At 46.8% G+C, this 23,335-nt stretch overlaps 1 protein-coding gene across 4 annotated transcripts in view; it reads right to left on the bottom strand.

The window, feature by feature from the left end:
- Positions 1-23,335, bottom strand: part of LOC137432262 (DENN domain-containing protein 5A) — a 101,910-nt gene that overhangs the window by 61,223 nt on the left and 17,352 nt on the right. The gene's annotated exons all lie outside the window — the stretch shown is intronic.

The following is a 23,335-nucleotide window of genomic DNA, read 5'->3' as shown; positions in this document are numbered from 1 at the left end:
TGAACAGCCGTTTTGACTGTCAGTGATTAGCCAAGGGGTACGGGATAATTTTAATGAGCTGCACGTGATGTCTTGACATTGGCTTTAAAAAGGCCAGTGCAAAATGGGCATTTTGAACGAAAAATTTGACCATTTTGACCAACTTCAAAAAGACCGAAAACGCAAAAGAAACTTACCACCTTTGAAACCGTTAAATATCAACAATAACACTGCGTCTAGTAAATGTGTGAACTTATTTGTGGACAATAGTGTCCTTACTGTCAGACAAAACGGTCACGGATGGTCACTTGAACCTTCAATGGTCACTTCATAGCACAGCTGTTGAACAGCCGTTTTGACTGTCAGTGATTAGCCAAGGGGTACAGGATGATTTTAATGAGCTGCACGCGATGTCTTGATATTGGCTTTAAAAAGGCCAGTGCAAAATGGGCATTTCAATCAACATGCCACGATTGTCAAGGGATCAACGGCAGCGTGCCCTGGGCATGCTGCAAGGCGGACTGAGCTACCGTGAGGTGGCACGTCGCCTTGGCTGTTCACACCAGACGATATCGGCCCTGGTGGACAGAGACACCCTCCACAACTCTGCAGATGACAGACCTCGATCAGGGAGGCCAAGAGTCACCACTGCAAGGCAGGACAGGCAGATGGTCCGAAGTCACCTGCGGGATCGATTCCGTCCAGCATCCCGCACTGCGGCAGAAACTCCGGGGTGTGCAAACCCACGGATCTCCAATGATACTGCACGAAGACGACTGCATGACTATGGCCTGACTGCCAGAATACCATACAGAGGCCCCGTGATGAAGGCTGCCCATCGCCGCAACCGACAGAGATGGTGCCAGCAGCATCAGCGGTGGACCTTGGCGCAGTGGAACGAGGTCGCTTTCAGCGATGAGTCAAGGTTCTGTGTGGACAGTCCTGATGGGCGTGAGCGTGTCTGGAGAAGAACTGGCGAGCGATATGCCGATTGTTGCGTGCGTCAAGCCAACAGGTGGGGTGGCCCAAGTGTGATGGTGTGGGCCGCCATATCAGGCCGGTACAGGACGCCACTGGTGGTTGTGGATGGGAATCTTAACGCCCAGCGGTATGTGGATAACATCCTGCGACATCATCTGCTGCCATTCCTGCTAGACCACCCAGAACTGAGAACCTTTCAGCATGACAACGCTCGTCCCCATGCTGCTCGCTTTACCACTGCATTTCTCCAAGGCGAGAACATCAACACCATGCAGTGGCCTGCGCTCTCCCCTGACCTGAATCCCATAGAGCACCAGTGGGATGAGCTTGGGAGACGCGTAGTTGGCAGGGCCAGGACACGGGCAGAGCTGCTTCAGACATTGAGGACTGAGTGGGACAGAATCCAGCAGCAATCCATCCTAAAACTGGTAGGCAGTATACGCCGATGATGCACTGCCTGTATCCAAAACAATGGTGGCCACACACGCTATTGAAAGGGGACTGACATTGCACCCTGTGCTGTTCTGTACTGTAGAACAAACTGATGAGATGGTGTATCTTGGTCAAAAACTTGATGTGTCATCAATAAAATGCCAATGTTTCAATTAGCAATTGTTGGTTTGTTTTATTTTGAACTGTTACAATTTTATTACATTTCAAACAGGTGGTAAGTTTCTTTTGCGTTTTCGGTCTTTTTGAAGTTGGTCAAAATGGTCAAAATGGTCAAATTTTTCGGTCAAAATGCCCATTTTGCACTGGCCTTTTTAAAGCCAATATCAAGACATCACGTGCAGCTCATTAAAATCATCCCATACCCCTTGGCTAATCACTGACAGTCAAAACGGCTGTTCAACAGCTGTGCTATGAAGTGACCATTGAAGGTTCAAGTGACCATCCGTGACCGTTTTGTCTGACAGTGAGGACACTATTGTCCAAAAATAAGTTCACACATTTACTACACGCAGTGTTATTGTTGATATTTAAAGGTTTCAAAGGTGGTAAGTTTCTTTTGCGTTTCAGTATATATATATATATATATATATATATATATATATATATATATATATATATATATATATATATATATATATATATATATATATATATATATATATATATACAGTGGTACCTCGGCTTACGAGTTTAATCCGTTCCGTGACGGAGCTCGTAAGCCAAATCGCTCGTAAGTCAAAGCAAATTTTCCCATTCAAATGCATTGAAATGCTATTAATCCGTTCCAGCCTCAAAAAAAAAACACCAATTTTTTTTGTTAGGTGCTTTTAAATAACAAAAATGTACTTTATAAATAACAAATAATGTATAAACAAGCACGACCTCGTATATACTGTACATAATACAAGAGAATGTAAAGAAATAAACTGGACCTCTATCCATGAAGATATGGAGAAGTTGTTGTTTGTGTGGTTGAAGGAGAAGCAGCTCGCAGGAGATACCGTGACCGAGAGCATCATGTGTTTGAAAAGATTGAAACTCGGATATCGAGCACGGACCACGAGGTGTTTTTTCTTTTTTCTTAATCTCGGTTTCAGTGAACTTTTGCTCTGTGCTCACGTGTACTGTACCTGTACCTGTAATGGTACGTCAGAGGATGGCACCTGTTGTCATCATATTAAGTGCAAGATGTTCTGCATCGTAAGTTGGTACACCGTGGTCTTTCGGCGGTGTTTAAGCCGGCCGTCTTGGCTTCTGTCACCATTGGCATTGAGTCTTTCGATGTAGGTAGGTCGTTGTGTGCCGGTGCCTTGGCCGAATTCCTTCATTGCTGCATTGTTAGCTCACCTGGTTTTTTATACCACATCTTTGGTTATCGGACCAGCGAATGACGTCATCTCCAAAGTATGGCTTATTCTCACTTGTCTTGGACGATCTTCTACTTCTAGCCTTCCACCGTGCATTTGGTGTCCACTGTACTTACTGTACAGTGCCTGGTAAAATTGATGTAATGGGTTTTTGACCGTCAACGCCATGAACCGCTAACACTCAAAAGCCCATTTATCGCGCCTTATAAAGCAAAACGCAAACCGAAAGCCATGCCTCTCAAGCGAGGCGTGCTTCCGTGGTCACGTGATCCACAGGTGTAGCTCATTATACCCGCACGCGCGACACGCTTTGGCGGTCACGTGACCAGCCACTCTGGAGGCGGGGATCCCCGCCGATGACGTCACCGGCTGGAGCAAGGAGATTCCTCGCTAATGTATTTCGACGATTGCGTGTTTTATATCCAAGCAGAGATGCTTTCACGGCAAGATAACCACGTGACCGGAACCGGAAGCCACAACCGGAAAATTCAAAAAAATAAATTTTTTGAGCTCGTACATCGGATCTCGGCTCGTATCCCAAAGCAACAAACCGCCCGAGCGACGGCTCGTATCCCGAAAAACTCGTACGTTGGGGCACTCGTAAGCCGAGGTACCACTGTATATATAAAAAGCAGTAAAGTATGTTTGTTTGTTTGTTTGTCCTCTTATAACTCGAGAACTACTCATCGCAGAGCAAAACCAAAGGCATATTCGGAATCAGTACGTCTCAGAGCAACTACAGCACACCTTAAAATTTAAAAAACGTCGCGTTTTAAAATTATGACGTCATCAGCGTATTTCGGAACGTTAATTTTTCAACTTCATATTCGGAATCAGTACGTCCCAGAGAAACTTCGTAACGTTAATTTTTCAACTTCATCCGATTGACATGGGACCAATGGCATGTGACAGAGAGTGAAACATACATGCGACATTTATTTGATGACAATGACTTCCGACTTCGGAATGCGGGACCAATGCCATTTGACAGGGAATAAAAAATAAATGCGACATTCAATTGAGGACAATGACTTCCGACTTGACTCCCCCCTCCCCCTCCCCTCCCCCCTCCACCCTACCCCCTTTCCCCCTCCCCTCCCCAGCAATGCCGGGTACTTCTGCTAGTGTATATATATATATATATATATATATATATATATATATATATATATATATATACATATATACATCTTCTTTCGTGTATCATCAGATGGCCAGCTCAGTGTCGTGCAGTCATGCCCTCGTCTCTGGTCCTACGTCGAAGAGGCCCGCTTCTCAAGGTGGTCTGTATAGGGGGCAGGTGGTAATATTATGTGTTCGGCAGTCTGCTCAGGCTCGCCGCACTCGCACGCGGCGCTGTCTGCTAGGCCCTATATATATATATATGTATATATATATATATATATGTATATATATATATATATATATATATGTATATATATTGTTATATATATATACAGTGGAACCTTGACTTACGAGTGCCCCAACTTACGAGTTTTTCGAGATACGAGCCGTCGCTCGGGCGGTTTATTGCTTTGAGATGCGAGCCGAGATCCGAGTTACGAGCTTTCGCCACCCGGTCACGTGGTTATCTTGCCGTGCAAGTACAGTATCTCTGTCGTATAGTGCTGCATTTTTGTTTTCGCATTTTGGTTATTTCGAGTTTACGCCGCCAGGTGGGTTCTGGTCACGTGGTTATCTTGCCGTGCAAGTACAGTACGTATCTCTGTCGTATAGCGCTGCATTTTTGTTTTCGCATTTTGGTTATTTCGGAAAATTTCTTAGTTTTAACCATGGGGCCTAAGAAAGTGAGTGGCAAGTGCAGTGCTGAGAAGAAGAAGAGGATGATGTGCTTGGATATAAAACACGCAATCGTCGAAAAACATGAGCGAGGTGTCGAGGAGGACGTATATAACGGCAGAGGAGAAGAGCATGCCAGGCCACAACTTGTGGATATAAAACACGCAATCGTCGTGTTTTATATAAAACTTGTGCTTGGATATAAAACACGCAATCGTCGAAAAACATGAGCGAGGTGCCGAGGAGGACGTATATAACGGCAGAGGAGAAGAGCATGCCAGGCCACAACTTGTTCAGAGTGCCGGCGATAGCTCGCCTTCTCTTTGTGGAAAACACGGTGAGATCCTTAACATCCAACAACTAATGGGACGCAAACGGGGCGCCCAGTTTAGCGGTACACACATTGATGAATCACCCTGCCTGTGATTCACCCATGACAGGTTATAGCTGGGTCGGGATTCAAACCCAGGCTGGACAGTTTAGACTTTAGAGTCAAGTGTGCGTACCTCCAGTCCAGGCCATCCTGCCAACTTGTATGCTGCATACAGGTGAAATATAAAGCGCGAGATATTTTTATATATACTGCATATTTAAAAAAAAATTGGTGTGGTTTTTGGTGGGCTGGAACGGATTAATAGCATTTCAATGCATTTCAATGGGGAAATTTGATTTGAGATACGAGCAATTTGAGTTACGAGCTCGGTCACGGAACGAATTAAACTCGTAAGTCAAGGTTCCACTGTATATATATATATATATATATATATATATATATATATATATATATATATATATATATATATATTATCTATATATATATATATATTGTTATATATATATATTGTTATATACAGATATATATTGTTATATATATATATATATATATATTGTTATATATATATATATATATTGTTATATATATATATATATATATATATATATATTGTTATATATATATATATATATATATATATATATATATTGTTATATATATATATATATATATTGTTACAGACGCGGTGGTGGATGTTAGTTTACCGAGCGGTTTGGTATGACCACGTCTGCACAGTTTACCCGATTCTGCTCGAACGTTGACTAGTCGCGCTACGCTAGGTCAATGAAGGAAAAGACACACGGCTGGGATTAAAATGACACGACACCAGGGATACGGTTCTCAAGACCTCCGGAGGAGATTATATTAAGGCGGAAGGTTAGATTACAACTACAAGAGGGACATCATAGAAAGACAGGCACTTAGACACACTTATATTAACCCCAACAGACGACAGATAAACGGGACAAGGCTGACTCACACGGGGATTGATGGCAAGGAAAGGCGGGTAGCGATGGCTCCAGGTGCACCTGGGCTCAGGGCAGAATCGACCCGGTCCGGTCCAGAGATGCGGGAGGTTTCACAGCGCTCGAGGTGGCGTCATGTCGTCTCAAGCTGGGGGCGCATCTGACGTCACGTCCGGTGAGTCGCTTCGTATATCCGGCGGGGAGTGACACGCCCTCGGCTCGTTAGCTCCGCCCCAGATGGAATCGGTCCGCCCTTCTTATTGGGTGCGGGGGGGGTTACCAGGCTCCGCCCTTGACGAGGAGCTGACAGCCAGCCCCTTCGTGGTAACCCCGTCGGAGCGCATGGTCATGGCGGCTAACCGAGCCGGTGTGAGGACGCACACTCCCCGCGCCGTCGCCGCGCCGCCCCCCTCTGCTGTTGTAGTTGTTGTTGTTGTAGCTTCTTCATGGGGAAGAGATGCGGGGAGGTATGGGAAGGTCCTAAACTCACTACTGGTGCCATACAATCACATTCTGGTGCAACGAAGAGTCATAATTAATGGAAACGAGTCCTTAACTGACATAGACTAAGAATAACTAGCAAGATGTCCGAAAGTTGTCTACGTGAGATGCGGTGGACCTGGGCACGACATTTAATGGGGGAAAAAGGGGAAGGTCGGTTCTACAGAGTGTTATTTACAGGCAATGGGACTAGGGAATGGGGGATTGGGGATAGTTGGGGAGTATTGGGGAAATAGGGGAATATTTACAAGCGGATATGGAGGCCAAATGCCATATTCGCAACATTGCACCCTTCTCTACCCTCGGGGCGTCCCGACCCGATAAATTTTTGCCTATTTTAGTGTGGCACTCAGATGTAGTTCCCTCTACTATTAACTCTACCCTGAGTGCGACAGTTTTACAGATATTCACAAATGAGTAAATATGTCCCCCTGCGACGTTGCACCCTTCTCCTCTCAGAAACACACCCACAGGATAACCGAATCCGGAAAGAATTCGCAAACTAAACATACAGCCGGTAGGGAGCATTATTTACACGACTACGCTGCTATTTACACTACGATCCAGGACCTGTTTCTGGAGGAACACATGCAGATGTTATGCATAGAGAGAGCACGCATGCCAGCATCGATACACCAACCCACGAGTGCTCTGTGGCCTACGGCCTTTAATAATGTGCAGAGCACCCCTTCCAAGCATCAAAAGCACCACCCCATCACACAGTGAGCACCATCCGGTGCACCAATAAAGTGTTTACAAATCACCGGTGGTGTCGCAGCCGGCCGATGTTCTGCCGCTGGTCTTGCCTTCGTGTGGTGCACTTGGCCTTCTTACTTCTTTCAAAAATAAAGAAAGGCGCCAACCGCGTCCATTTCTTTATTGTGGCCTTCAGGGGGCCAACTGTTAGTGGTTCACCTGTTTGGCATCGGTGCCACGTTGACCCATAGGTCCATCCACGGGTGGTGCTTGGCCGCAAAAGAACTGCGGTCCATTGTGGGTGGCCACAAACATTGCGGTCCATATGGTGTATCGATCCAAGCAGCAAGCAGCGAAAGTGCAGGCCCACAACTGCGAAGCCAGCACCTCTCTCTCCTCTCTCTCTCTGCCCCAAAGCCAGATCCTCGGAGGTGGGAGACAAAAGAAGCAGACAAGTGAGTAAGGTGGTAAGGGCGCAAAAGTGCACGCAATGTAAGGTAATGCACACTGGGGGCACATGGGAACCAGGTGAGCCAGGTACGTTCCTACCGTACGCCCCCCCCCCCCCCCACCAGGTAACCTACATGGCCCCTCCCTTACCCCTTACTGCATCCACAAAACACAACACTACCCATAAACATCTACTTTACCAATCAACAAACGTCCCTACTGTCTTCCCCGTTCCTCCCATAAACCAAATTCGTCTTCTCTCCCTCCTAACCAATCAAATTTGCCATTTTCAACTCTCATCAAAATTTGCCATCTCCAACTGAACATCACAATTTGCCATTACCAATTCATCATCAGTCCCTCCTAAGGAGGGAGAGATGGAATCACCCCAATGTCTCATCCACGTCGTGATGCGTCTCACAAATCCAACAGCAGTCCTTACTTCCTGCAACACAAAACAAAGAAAACACAGGTGTGGAGTCATCATCATCACCACAGGTAAGTGGCTGCGTATGGTGCGACAGGTTCATCAATCCTAACTATTTCCTAATTGACTTTAACAACTTTACACTACCCGGGGTCTTTCTCCGGCCAAACCATTGGCCCTCTTACACTATGGGTTCTAAAAACCAATTCCCATTGGCCAAACTGTGGTGCTTTTCAATTTGGGGTCTCACTCCCCCGATTCATCTCCCGGTGCCCTCGCACAATTTCTGGGCTGTGGCGTGTACCTCTCCCAGCGGGTCAACCCACCTGCACACCCCCACCACTGCAGTTGCCTCCGAGCTTACCTGCTCCTTACCCTAACCTAACTACCTGGGGAAGGCCCTCTGGCGCTCTCCCCACTCGGTGCCCTCTCTGGCACTGGGCTGCCCGATCCACACCCGGGATTCTCAGGCACCCACTCACAACTACCGGCTCCCAGAGCCCACCTGCGGCCTCACCTGGCCGACATCCTCACAGTGGTGGAGTGCCCAACCAACTACACGCACTAACAGGCTACACGCCCAGCCATTTCCACAACACTAATGCACCCATCCTCAATACCATTCTGTCACCCGCACCACAGATGCCAATATCCAACCACAATTTACCTGTACCCTCTACCTAACACTTACACTACCCGCCCCGGGTACTCGTGAAAGGGGTCCACTCTTCCCCCATCCACACCTTCGCACCATGCACACCACTCCGTACCACTTACTCCAACTCTCTCCACACACCTGTACTTGCACACCTGTGCTCTCACACCTGGTGCCACCTGCACCCTTCTCTCCCCAAGCGCATTCGCGCTGATCCACAACACTCATTACTCATACACTGCTCCACACACCTGTCCAGTTGCACACCTGTGCAATCACACCTGTTCAATTCTCACACACACGGCATCATCTCAGCTAACTACTCCCTTCTGAAACTTGCGCTTCCCAGTCGTCCCTTTAAACTATTGCGCTCCCTCGTCATTATCATCCACACTAATCTACCTGCGTCCCCACTACAGGTATCAGTCACTACCTAACCTTATCGTCACCTAATGTCATCTTCGCTAGATCCCTATCAATATAACCTAACCCACCCGGGCTAGTTTTCACTGCCATACACCCCATAAGCTATTGCGCATTTGCCCCCACATGGGAAGGGCGGCAGGGATGCCAGCCTTACCCACCGGGCCATCGCTCACTACCAATTTTGCACATCAAATTTCAACAAATTAAAAATTTGCCAATCACTGCCCATCATCTGCCAATCACTACTGCCAATCCCTTGCCAATCATCAAATTTTGTTTTTCTCTAATTTTGGGTCCAAAACACTAACCTCATCACCCAGTCTACTCACTAATGCCTCTCGGTGCGCCAATTCCTGTCCAAAGCCCGGCTTCGTAAAGCCAAGCCATGAATGCTGGTTGTTTTGTGCCGGCGGCTGGATGCGTCCGGCATTCGGGGCAGGGACGGGGGCTTACCCGGGCCGAGATCCCACGCACCACCTCGGCGTGGAGCCATCCAATGTCCCGATCTCGACCTGCCGGCACGTCTCCACAAAACGTGGTCGCCATGACGACCCTTCCTATCCAGCTGCCCGCTCCACCTAGTGGAGCCTGGACGCGGCCGTTCAAAGCGAGGCCCGGCACGCACCGAGGGCCCGCTTCGGCTAAAAGTCGACCTAACCTCTAACCTGGTTACCGTCGATGCTTCACCTGGATTCTTACATGCATATGCTACCCCTTGCTTGCTCATACATCCAGCCGTCTCCATGCTCCTCGTCGTACCTTTCCTTACACACCCAGGTACTCTCATTCCACTCACAGACTTGGTCACACACCTGACCACCTAACACCTTGGCACACATTCGTTGGTCGCACACCTCACTAACACACCTCTTCGCACCCCCTCCTCTGTCACCTCCTCTGTGACAATCACAGGTGTGCTCTCATTCGCACACCCAACCACGTGCCTCACCACCAACTCCAGCGTGCATCCCCACTCACGCTCTACCATTCCAGGTGTGCATCCTTCCATCCCAGGTGTACATCCTCGCTCACCTGTCACAACCAACTCACTCTCCTTGTCACTCTCACTACTCTCACCTCCACTCTTGACAACGCACTCACCCTTACTCTTGACAGCGCACTCTTTCCTCATGCACCTGTCCGTCACACACCTTTCTCGCGCACACTCTCCCGTTACACCCTCTGTAACACTCACCACAGGTGTGCATTCTTCCTTGCCTTTGACAGCGCACTCTTTCCCCATGCACCTGTCCGTCACACACCTTTCTCGCGCACACTCTCCCGTCACACCCTCTGTAACACTCACCACACCGCGCTTCCATGTGCCCCCTCGCACACGCGCTACGACCGACTCATTCTCGCCAGCACCCTCACTCCTTGGCACGCACTTTTTCCTCACACACCCCAGAGTCGGACTTTCTCGCACACCTCCTTTTTCGCACACCAGACCTGTCGCACACTTCACCAACGGCCTCTCACGAACACCCGGGTCCATCTCGACCCCCAAGCTTCTTAAATCACCTGGCGCATCATACGCACGACCATATTGGTCACCACTTACACCGGGTCCTCTTCCTCTTCGCTTCTCCTCCATCACCTGCGAATCCCTCATCCGGTTAATGAGCACATCATCACGATCCAAACACAGACTTTGGACCAATTCTTTTATCTCCTCTTTTATCTCTTTCTTATCCCCTCTCCGTCGCTTCTTAATTTCGCTCATCCCTTCTTCCACTTCTTCTAATTTCTGCTTCACCTCTTTTATTCCCCGGTACGTCTCCTCAAGCTCATCCTCTAAGGCTACCTTGACCGTTTCCAGGTGCGTCATCACCTGCCGGTCCTTCGTCTCCATTACCTCTATCACCTCGTCCAACCTCGTTGTCAGTCCCTCACGTACCATCTGACATTCCCTCTTCGTCGCTACCAAGTCATTTTTTAAGTCATTTTGTGTCGCTTTTAAACCTCCCAATACCGCAGTGTTCCTTTGAACCTGCTCCGTTAGTCCTTTTTGTCCCTCTGTCAGTTGTTCCACCTCCTGCGTCAGGTCCTCTATGCCCCCTTGTAACTTTACAGTCCCCTCTCTCACCTCCTTCTCCATGTGCTCCTTACAGTGCCTCACCTCCTCGCGCACTCCTCCGACCTCCTCACTCACTCCTCTTCTGATCGCCTCTCCCATCACTTGCATCTCCTGCCCAGATGCCACCCTCATCTGCTCCATTTCCTCCCTGTGAGCATCCAGTTTGGTTTCTACCCCCATTCTGACCCCCTCTATCTGCTGCCCAATTTGTTTAACTTCCCTTTCCGCTTGGTCCCTCATGTCCCTCAATTTGCCTTCCATGGTGTTTTCTAACCCCTCTAACCCTCTTTGCATCCCTTCCATTTGATTCTCTTGAGCGGCCATTCTGTTTTCTACCCCCATTAACCCCTCCTGTATTTCCCCTAATCTATTGTCTAATTTCCCAAATTTCTCGTCTAATCCCTTAAAATTATTGTCTAATCCCCTAAAATTATTGTCTAATCCCTCACCAGTACCCCTCGCTTCGTCCCTCATTACCCCCATTTGGTTTCCCATTACCCCCAATTGCTCACTCTGAGCATCCATCCGGTTCCCCATTACCCCCATTTGGCCCTCCAATCGCTCACTATTCTGGGCCATAAGGGCCTTTATTTGTATTAAAAAAAGGTTCAAATCCACCAGGGGCGCTGCCACGGTCGCGGGCGTGGACGCCGTGGCCATCTGCGAGGCGCCATTTTGCGCGCCCGCTACTTCGTGCGTGACGGCGCTACTTTGCGAACCTGCTACCCTCACTGCTTCGCTCTCCTCGCGTCCCTCAATTTGGTCCTGGACCGACCCTGCCTCACTCTCCACTACCGGACCCCAGCTGTCTTGGTCTGCCATAGCGCGACTTTCAAAATTCGGGTTTTTATTTTCGTATAACAAAATCAAATTTCGCCGTTATAATTTCGCGCGGGAAACGCGCTCCGAATCGATTCTACTACAAATTTGGGCCTAATAAATTTAGTCCCGGGTCCGAATCCCACTCCTGACACCAATTGTTACAGACGCGGTGGTGGATGTTAGTTTACCGAGCGGTTTGGTATGACCACGTCTGCACAGTTTACCCGATTCTGCTCGAACGTTGACTAGTCGCGCTACGCTAGGTCAATGAAGGAAAAGACACACGGCTGGGATTAAAATGACACGACACCAGGGATACGGTTCTCAAGACCTCCGGAGGAGATTATATTAAGGCGGAAGGTTAGATTACAACTACAAGAGGGACATCATAGAAAGACAGGCACTTAGACACACTTATATTAACCCCAACAGACAGATAAATGGGACAAGGCTGACTCACACGGGGATTGATGGCAAGGAAAGGCGGGTAGCGATGGCTCCAGGTGCACCTGGGCTCAGGGCAGAATCGACCCGGTCCGGTCCAGAGATGCGGGAGGTTTCACAGCGCTCGAGGTGGCGTCTTGTCGTCTCAAGCTAGGGGCGCATCTGACGTCACGTCCGGTGAGTCGCTTCGTATATCCGGCGGGGAGTGACACGCCCTCGGCTCGTTAGCTCCGCCCCAGATGGAATCGGTCCGCCCTTCTTATTGGGTGCGGGGGGGGTTACCAGGCTCCGCCCTTGACGAGGAGCTGACAGCCAGCCCCTTCGTGGTAACCCCGTCGGAGCGCATGGTCATGGCGGCTAACCGAGCCGGTGTGAGGACGCACACTCCCCGCGCCGTCGCCGCGCCGCCCCCCTCTGCTGTTGTAGTTGTTGTTGTTGTAGCTTCTTCATGGGGAAGAGATGCGGGGAGGTATGGGAAGGTCCTAAACTCACTACTGGTGCCATACAATCACATTCTGGTGCAACGAAGAGTCATAATTAATGGAAACGAGTCCTTAACTGACATAGACTAAGAATAACTAGCAAGATGTCCGAAAGTTGTCTACGTGAGATGCGGTGGACCTGGGCACGACATTTAATGGGGGAAAAAGGGGAAGGTCGGTTCTACAGAGTGTTATTTACAGGCAATGGGACTAGGGAATGGGGGATTGGGGATAGTTGGGGAGTATTGGGGAAATAGGGGAATATTTACAAGCGGATATGGAGGCCAAATGCCATATTCGCAACAATATATATATATTGTTATATATATATATATATATATATTGATATATATATATATATATATATATATATTGTTATATATATATATATATATATATATTGTTATATATATATATATATATATATATATATATTGTTATATATATATATATATATATATATTGTTATATATATATATATATATATTGTTATATATACAGTGGAACCTTGACTTACGAGTGCCCCAACTTACGAGTTTTTCGAGATACGAGCTGTCACTCCGGCGGTTTATTGCTTTGAGATGCGAGCCGAGATCCGAGTTACGAGCTTTCGCCACCCGGTCACGTGGTTATCTTGCCGTTCAAGTACAGTATCTTTGTCGTATAGCGCTGCATTTTAGTTTTCGCATTTCGGTTATTTTGAGTTTTGCCGCCAGGTGGGTTCTGGTCACGTGGTTATCTTGCCTGCCGTGCACGTACAGTATCTCTATCGTATAGCGCTGCATTTTAGTTTTCGCATTTCGGTTATTTTGAGTTTTGCCGCCAGGTGGGTTCTGGTCACGTGGTTATCTTGCCTGCCGTGCACGTACAGTATCTCTATCGTATAGCGCTGCATTTTAGTTTTCGCATTTCGGTTATTTTGGCGTTGGCGCTGTGTAACGACACTTGCCTCACTCATTTTCGAAACATTTTAAAAGGGAGGAAGAAACAAACCTCGTTGGACAGGTTTTTCTTTAAACGCCCTGCAAGTGAAAGCGAGGAAAGTGTGGCGAAAAAGGCAAAAGTTATCCCCTCCACCTCCCCCAGCATCTTCGTCTGATCTTCAAGGTAAATACACTTAATAAAACCAGTTTATTTCTTTACATTGTCTTTTATTATGTACAGTATATACGAGGTCGTGCTTGTTTATACATTATTTGTTATTTATAAAGTACATTTTTCTTATTTAAAAACACGTAACAAAAAAAATTGGTGTGGTTTTTTGGGGGCTGGAACGGATTAATAGCATTTCAATGCATTTCAATGGGGAAATTTGATTTGAGATACGAGCAATTTGAGTTACGAGCTCGGTCACGGAACGAATTAAACTCGTAAGTCAAGGTTCCACTGTATGTATATATATATATATATATATATATATATATATATATATATTGTTATATATAGATATATATATATTGTTATATATATATATATTGTTTATATATATATATATATATTGTTATATATATATATTGTTATATATATATATATATATTGTTATATATATATATATATATATATATATATATATATATATATATATACGTATATATATATATATATATATATATATATATATATATATATATATATATATATATATATATATATATATATATATATATATTGTTTTATATATATTGTTTTATATATATTGTTTTATATATATTGTTTTATATATATTGTTTTATATATATTGTTTTATATATATTGTTTTATATATATTGTTTTATATATATTGTTTTATATATATTGTTTTATATATATTGTTTTATATATATTGTTATATATATATTGTTATATATATATATTGTTATATATATATTGTTATATATATATATTGTTATATATATATATATATATATATATATATATATATATATATATATATATTGTTATATATATATTGTTATATATATATATATATATATATATATATATATAATAGTATCTGTAATCTGGTTCTCCAACCTAATGAGCGGACAACATGACGTCATCGCCATGCACGTCCGCCTTGCCTGCAAAGTTCCAGAGGAACCATCTAGCAGTGCGTCATTACGGATTATAAATACAGATACTGTCACAAGTGCATGCAAAACTCAAATAAACTTTTGTGTGTAAAATTCTTTACACTTTCTCAAATTCGTAACAATATATATATATATATATATATATATGTAGGGAGCTGTAATGCCCCTCCCCCTTTGTATATCCTTGCTGCTTTACCAATTACCAAGTATAACCAATTATATGTTTTGTTTTGACTGACTGCTGTACTCTTTTATGATGCTTGGTTCTTTCTTGTGCATTGAGGATGTGTAATATCCTAATAAGGAGTTCTCTGCCTGTGAGTTCTTGGCCTGCGTGGGCACAATCTCTAGTTCCCCTTCCCTGGCCTTGGAGGCAACTGTTATCTCTCTGCCTCCCTCTAAGACTTTGCCAATATCCTGTATTTGACACATTTATGAGTGTCCACTCCCTTTGTTCTTCCCCAACCCAGGTCTCTATACAGAAAGTTGTAAACATGTTGCCACATATTGCTGACCATCTCCTTATCTGAGCTAACCCATGAGTGGCCTTGGATGAACTTCCTTTAATTAACTGAACAACAGGATGGGACTATGGTGGGAGGACCAATGAGCCCATTCTGTCTCTGTATCTTGTGAGCTAACCCCACCCCTGATCTTCCTTATATAAAGCAAGGTTTAATTGAATTATTTTAGAGCATCTTGTTGTACTGTTGGTCATTCCATGTGAACCTTCTAGCAACACCTGCTCCCGCAAGCTTGTGTAATCGAGTTCTAATAAATATATCCGTTGCTCCTTTTCTCTGAGTCTTCTGAGTCCCAAGTTCTAAGTCTCGATCCAACAACTGGTGGCAGCGGTGGGATCAGTCTGTGCAGTCCGGGACGCGGTCCCAGGCAAGTGAGTGGTGAGAGACCAGCTGGCAATTGATCCGGGTCAGGTGAGCTGTGGTTTTCTTTTGTTTTTCCTTTTTTTTGCCTGGGGGTCAGTCCAAATTGTAACCCACTCTCTCTTGCTCGGTTGCCGTTTGTTCCGTTCCCTGCTCAGACCTGATCCTCGAACCTAAATTTAATTACGGACCGCTTGGGTCCCGGAGCAACTGACTGTTTATGGACTCGTCAGGGTAACGTTACGTAAGGGAAAGTGCCCCACGTTGGGCGCCTGTGGGTAAGGAGTAATAGATCTCTGGGTTGTGAGGGTAAGGAAAGGGCGGCGTCCCGATCCGAGGCCTACCCGGGAGACTTTGGAATTATAAGAAAGTTAGAAGTATTACACGGGCGTAGGACGCCAGGAAAGTGCAGTAAGGGTAGGATAGACGGCTGAGTAGGCGGGCGATCCTCTCAGGAGAGTAGGTAGCGCGGCTGTAACGCGAGGCGGGCGATCCTCACGGGTACAAGGCTGCGAGCCTCTCAGAGTTAGGTAGTCGGTTGTAACGCGAGGCGGGCGATCCTCACGGGTACAAGGCTACGTCGGTAAACTAAATTTTCCTAGGATGGGTAACAGTATGGGTAATAAGACAGTAAAGGCAGGTGAACCGCTTAGAAATACCCCAGCATTTTTCATGTTTCGGAGGTATGGCTATGATGCTGTGAGACCAGGGAAGTCATGGGTTGCGCTGACGAAGGATTTAGGAGAACCGTGGCCCGAAGGAGGGTCTTTTGCGCTGGGAAAATTGGACGTGTTGTATGAGACATTAGAAAAGTTTGAACAGGCCACGAAACACTTCCCGCCTGACTATTGGAAAGTCTTTGGCTGGTGGAAGGAAGAAGCGATGAAGCGACACGCAAAGTCGAAACAGGCCAGCTTGGCTGGGGAGGTAACAAAACTTAAGGGTCTGAGGAAACAGGCGAATAAGGTGCAGGATGAAGCGCTTAAGGAAATAGAAAAGCAGGCCAACGCGCGACTGATGTCGCTCGTTGAAAACCCAGACCCCGCGAGAGGGGAGGTAGCGACCAATCTACCCTCCCCAGCCCCAGACCTAAGCCCTGTCCCGGGGTTTCAGGCACCACCTATCCTTTCTGCGCCCCCGCCACCACCTCCCTATAACCCCGCTACCATCGCGCCCCAGATACCCCAGAACCACCCGAGCCAGGGAAGGCCGTTTGCCCAACTCGGGGCTAACGGGATAGACGACGGGACCGACATTGCAGGGTTCCCGCCACCGATAGGACAGGATGGGTTATACCCCTCGCTGGTAGGTTGTAATGGGAACGAGACCCCCCGAACCACCGGAATGTCTAGTTTATACCCTCCACTGAAGAAAAGTTCTGGATTAACAGAGGGAGAAAAATTGTGCCCCTTACAAGTTATCGGAGTCGATGCTCAAGGTCATGGGGTTCGAGAAAGGGTACCATGGAAAGAATCCGCTCTAACAGTAATGCGGGAAAGGATCCAACATTTGCTTATCGAGGACCCAAGACAGATAGCTCCGACTATAGCGAATTGGATCACATGCGAGCATGGCGATTGTGATTTTCGAGATATAACCCATATGGGCACTTTTGTGCTCCCACCCAAGGTATGGGATAAGGCTAGGCAAAGAGCACAGTGGCCGATGATAGACCCAAGGGCGGCGGGTGCAAACCAGATAACAGTAGCACAATGGGATGATCTAAAGGTCCGGCTGCTAGAGGCTATTGAGCAGGCGCTGTTGCCAGCAGGAGGTCCGGATTGGGGAAAAATTGGGGCCATAAAACAAAAGACAGGAGAATCAATTGGGGATTACCGGGAAAGGTTGGAAAGAGCCATCGCGCGTTGGGGAGGACTGGGCCCGATGCTGTTGGCCGAACTACCCAACCCATTGGTAAACCAATATTTAATAGAGGGGCTTCGGCCAGCATTAAAGAAACAGGTACAGTTAGTCCTTTTTGGCTGGAAAGGAATGACAACCAACGAGTTATGCGACAAACTGGAACAATGCCCGGGCTCCTCCCTAGAGGAGAAGAAGGATATTAAGGAGGAAATATTGCAAATGTTTGTCCAAGAGAAACGGGCTCAATTTAATCAAAATAAAAAGGGGGATCAGAGTCAGAACTACATAAGCGAACAGTGCCAGAAGTGGGGGCCTGTTCGGGGTTATGAGGACCTTGGGAGGAGCGGTTTGCCTTTCTATAGGGGCCAATTCCCCAACGGAGAGTGGATCCACCGCGAAGGTAACCTCTGCGAAGGTTGTACTGCTGAGGACTTTGGACTAATTAATATGGACGAAATAAAACAACAATGGACAATACCACCCCCTCTTCCCCCTCCTCCTCAAAACCCTCAAACTTGGACTGTGCAAGGGCCCCCTCCCCAAAATTGGTATCCACCAAGACCCCTTCTCCAAACCCCTGGACCACCCCCCAATAGTGGGATGCAGAACGGACCAAGGGGGAACTGGGCCCCGCCTCGGGGTCCGCCGCAGTGGCAACCAGTAAACCAGTCACATTGGTGGCCGCCGTCGCCGCAGGCCTACGCCACCTGAGAATAATGTTACTGATGATGTTACCAATGATGATGTGGGCCACTTGCAAGGGTCCCCGACTGATGTTTATGTTTCAATGCAGGCTTTGCCTCTTTATGTTTCACGAGCTCACCTTTATGTCTCACAAGCCCACAGTGAGTCAAACGCCACTGACCCAGTCCGGGATTTGGACCCAGCTGCAAACCCAAGCCCGGATGGAGAGGAACTCGATCGTGGAGATACTCTGAGTTCCGAATCTGATTGTTTTGGAGATTCGTCCGTGGATAACAGCGCTGCAAGCAGCATCGCCTCGGACGATCTCGACTTTGACCCAAAGGAAGTGTCTCTCCCACCTTTGGACCGTTATGCTTTATTTTATGGCCATAGGTTTGAGCCACCTGATACTGACGATGTTGTGTCTTCCCCAGATCACCAGCATGTAAGAGACCTCATGAACATGAATATCGATTGAGCGCTGAAGATCTACAAGTATTTCACCTGGGGAAGCCTGGGCGAGCTCCAGTCAGGGGGGAGTCCGGCTGCACCTCTGTGGGCAAAGGGTGGGTCGGAGATCTTCCTGGGTGTGGACCCCGGTGGAACCAGAGGTCTTCGTTGTGGATTTGGCGCGCTATTCGATCTTCATGCCTCTACGGTCTCACCTCATACACCCATCTACACCTGACTTACATCATACATCCACTTACACCCACTTGCACCCACACCCCCGCGGATCATCCTGCTGAGTGCGATGTGCGGTACTGGGTACGGGACATGCTCACTGGGCTGCATTCGCGCGGTACGTTACGTTTAGTGAATCCTTTACACTGTCTCTCTCACCTCTCTTGGTGGATTTTGTATGCCATTTGATCACCCTGCTTTTACGGACTTACATTGCATACTCACATACAGACGCGAATCATCCTACTGAGTGTGTGTGGTGCTTTGGTACGGGACATGCTTACGGGGTTGCCTTCGCGTGATATGTTGAATGACTTTCCTGATTGGTTTTGTTTCTGCTTTGTTTGAAATAAAGGCCTTTGATTGGCTCGTAGATAACTTTGTATCTTAGATCCAAAAGGGCGGTATGTAGGGAGCTGTAATGCCCCTCCCCCTTTGTATATCCTTGCTGCTTTACCAATTACCAAGTATAACCAATTATATGTTTTGTTTTGACTGACTGCTGTACTCTTTTATAATGCTTGGTTCTTTCTTGTGCATTGAGGATGTGTAATATCCTAATAAGGAGTTCTCTGCCTGTGAGTTCTTGGCCTGCGTGGGCACAATCTCTAGTTCCCCTTCCCTGGCCTTGCTGATCTTCCTTATATAAAGCAAGGTTTAATTGAATTATTTTAGAGCATCTTGTTGTACTGTTGGTCATTCCATGTGAACCTTCTAGCAACACCTGCTCCCGCAAGCTTGTGTAATCGAGTTCTAATAAATATATCCGTTGCTCCTTTTCTCTGAGTCTTCTGAGTCCCAAGTTCTAAGTCTCGATCCAACATATATATATATATATATATATATATATATATATATATATATATATATATATATATATATATATATATATATATATATATATATATATATATATATATATATATATACATATATTGTATCGAATTTGAGAAGTGTAACGGATTTGAGAAGTGTAACAATTTTGAGAAAGTGTAACGAATGTGAAAAGTATGGTTTTGTTGTGTGTAACTGACCCTCGTAATGTAAAGAATGGTCGCAGCTCGTCCTCTTAGTTAATTCCATAAACCTACACACAGGACACGATATATCCTTTTAAATAGTTAGTCCCTTATTCTCTGTGTAGGCTAAGGATGTGTTTCCCACTAGTTTGACTCTTCATTGCACCGAATTAAATAAGAGTAGGCCCTCTGACGCCCCATGGCAGCTTCCAAGTGCCAGGTTCGCCACTTTGCTGCAATTGCCTCTTTAGGCACTTTACTGCATTTTCATCTGCCGTCCACTTTGCTGCATTTGACTCCATTACGCACGAGGTAACGCCGAAGAAGAAAGGCGGATCTCCACCTCGTCATAGAGGGGAGGAGTAAGTCGGCCCCGCTCATCCAACCCAGAACAAGGGGTTTGGCTTGAGAGGGCGGAGAGAGAACGTTTGGGGAAGGTTCGAAAAGGGTGAAGGGCGGGGCCTATATAACCCGCCGCGGGACGCTCCCAAGCAGATACGAGATGAGCTTTGACAAAGATGGGTCCAAGAGATGCGCTGGAGACGAGCAGGTGTGACCGAGCCGCCGTGAGACGTGCCGCGCTGCAGGAAAAGCGGACCGGGGCAACGCAAGGAGCGCACGAGGCAGCAGTACAGAGAAAGGAACTTCGCCCGCGCAGTTTGGGACCAAAGCTCGGCTTCTTGACGGCGGTGCCTTCTGGCCCGACCGTGCCCAGTACCCGCTGAACCTTCCTTGCCTCTAAAAGCCACCCATCTCCAAGCCATTCATTCCTGCCTGCATTTCCCCGTGTAAGTGTGATCGTCCGTCTGTCTAACGTTGTCCTGGGGTTTATTAATTAAGCTTGTATAGGTAAGCTAAAGATTTCACTGTGTGCCTGCTCCTTCCATTTTCTGTATATAACCAACTGCTCTCTTTGCTTTGGCTTGTGTAAATAATTAATAAAACCTGTTATTCCTCCGTACGTCTTCTTCTTCTTCCTCTTTACATTCGGTCGCTTTAGAGGTTTCCATATTGAATAGCTGTGGCGCGATACGGCCAACGTCTGGGTGAATCGGGTGAATCGGGGAAACTGTTAGGTCGCGGGGCCTTCGCTCGGCAAACAACATCCTTAACCGCGAACCGTAACAATTGGTGTCAGAAGTGTCGGATTCGGACCTGAAGCGTTTAACGCGCTCAAAATTACAAAGTACCGAAATTGCTTTTGTTTTACAAAACCCGAATTTTGAAATCGCGCCATGGCTGGTCAAGGCGACGGGATGCCGGTGGGAGAGATAGACGGGGTAGAATCGACCCAGGACCTCGGGGAAATGTATGTGGATGAAAGAGAGGAGGAGAACATTGGCAATGTGGTTGAGGGGGTATCAGGCGCACAAAATGGCGTTCTCGCGCACAAGGTTTCAGGCGCGCAAAATGGCGTCCTCGCGCACGTGGGTGTAGCGGCACCAAATTTTGCCGGGCCCGCGACCGTAGCAGCGCCACCGGTGGATTTGAACCTTTTTATGATACAAATGAAGGCCCTTATGGACAAGAATAGTGAGCAATTGGGGGTAATGAGGGACGAAGCGAGGGGTACCGGTGAGGGGTTAGACAATTTTCTCAAATTTCTCAAATTGTTTCTCAAATCGTTTCTCAAATTAAATTTCCCCATTAAAATGCATTGAAATGCTATTAATCCGTTCCAGCCCGCCAAAAACCACACCAATTTTTTTTTAAATATACAGTATATATAAAAATATCTCGCGCTTTATATTTCACCTGTATGCAGCATACAAGTTGGCAGGATGGCCTGGACTGGAGGTACGCACACTTGACTCTAAACTGTCCAGCCTGGGTTTGAATCCCGACCCAGCTATAACCTGTCATGGGTGAATCACAGGCAGGGTGATTCATCAATGTGTGTACCGCTAAACTGGGCGCCCCGTTTGCGTCCCATTAGTTGTTGGATGTTAAGGATCTCACCGTGTTTTCCACAAAGAGAAGGCGAGCTATCGCCGGCACTCTGAACAAGTTGTGGCCTGGCATGCTCTTCTCCTCTGCCGTTATATACGTCCTCCTCGGCATCTTTTTCCAGAAGAGCCCTGTCTCGTCACAGTTGAAGATTTGCTGGGGGATGTATCCTTCTGCTTCTATAAGTTCGGCAAAAGTTATAATAAAATCTTCAGCTGCCTTCACATCCGAGCTTGCTGCCTCACCATGGCTGACGACGGAGTGAATGCCGGTCCTCTTCTTAAAATTATCAAACCATCCCCGACTGGCTTTGAATGACTTCCGATGCCTCGTCCGTTGATGTTCCCGCCGTCTGCTGCACCAAATCCCCGTAAATGTCTCGGGCCTTCTCACACATGATGCTCTCGGTCACGGTATCTCCTGCGAGCTGCTTCTCCGTCAACCACACAAACAACAACTTCTCCATCTCTTCATGGATAGAGGTCCGGAGCTTTGAAATAATCGTAACGCCCTTGGCTGGCGTTATAGCCTTTATCGACTCCTTCTGCTTCAAAATCGTACATATCGTAGAAGTACTACGATCGTACTGCCTCACCAAGTCGACAACACGCACACCTCGCTCATGTTTTTCGACGATTGCGTGTTTTATATCCAAGCACATCATCCTCTTCTTCTTCTCAGTACTGCCCTTGGCACTCAATTTCTTAGGACCCATGGTTAAAACTAAGAAATTTTCCAAAATAACCAAAATGCGAAAACAAAGCAGCAGCTATATACAGCAGAGATGCTTGCACGGCAAGATAACCACGTGACCGGAACCCACTTGGTGGCGGGTGGCGTAAGCTCGTAACTCAGATCTCGGCTCGCATCTCAAAGCAATAAACCGCCCGAGCGACGGCTCGTATCTCGGAAAACTCGTAAGTTGGTGCACTCGTAAGTCAAGGTTTCACTGTATATATATTGTTGCGGATATGGGATTTGCATCCATCCATATCCGCTTGTAAATATTCCCCTATTTCCTCAATACTTCCCAACTCTCCCCAATCCCCCATTCCCTAGTCCCATTTTCTGTAAACAACACTCTGTAGACCCGACCTCCCCCTATTTCCCCCATTAAATGTCGCATCCAGGTCCACCGCATCTCATGTAAGACAACTATAGGACATCTTGCTAGTTATTCTTAGTCTATGTCAGGTAAGGATTCGTTTCCATTAATTCTGACCCTTCGTTGCACCAGAATGTGATTGTATGGCACCGTTAGGAAGTTTAGGACCTCCCAATACCTCCCCGCAGCTCTTCCTCACAGTTCTCTTCAACAACAAC

The sequence above is a fragment of the Myxine glutinosa genome, chromosome 8 (assembly GCF_964187855.1).
Source record: "Myxine glutinosa chromosome 8, kmMyxGlut1.1, whole genome shotgun sequence".
Classification (NCBI taxonomy): Eukaryota; Metazoa; Chordata; class Myxini; order Myxiniformes; family Myxinidae; genus Myxine; species Myxine glutinosa.
The sequence above is the reverse complement of the archived record's forward strand: the minus strand, read 5'-3'. Positions and strand labels throughout refer to the sequence as shown.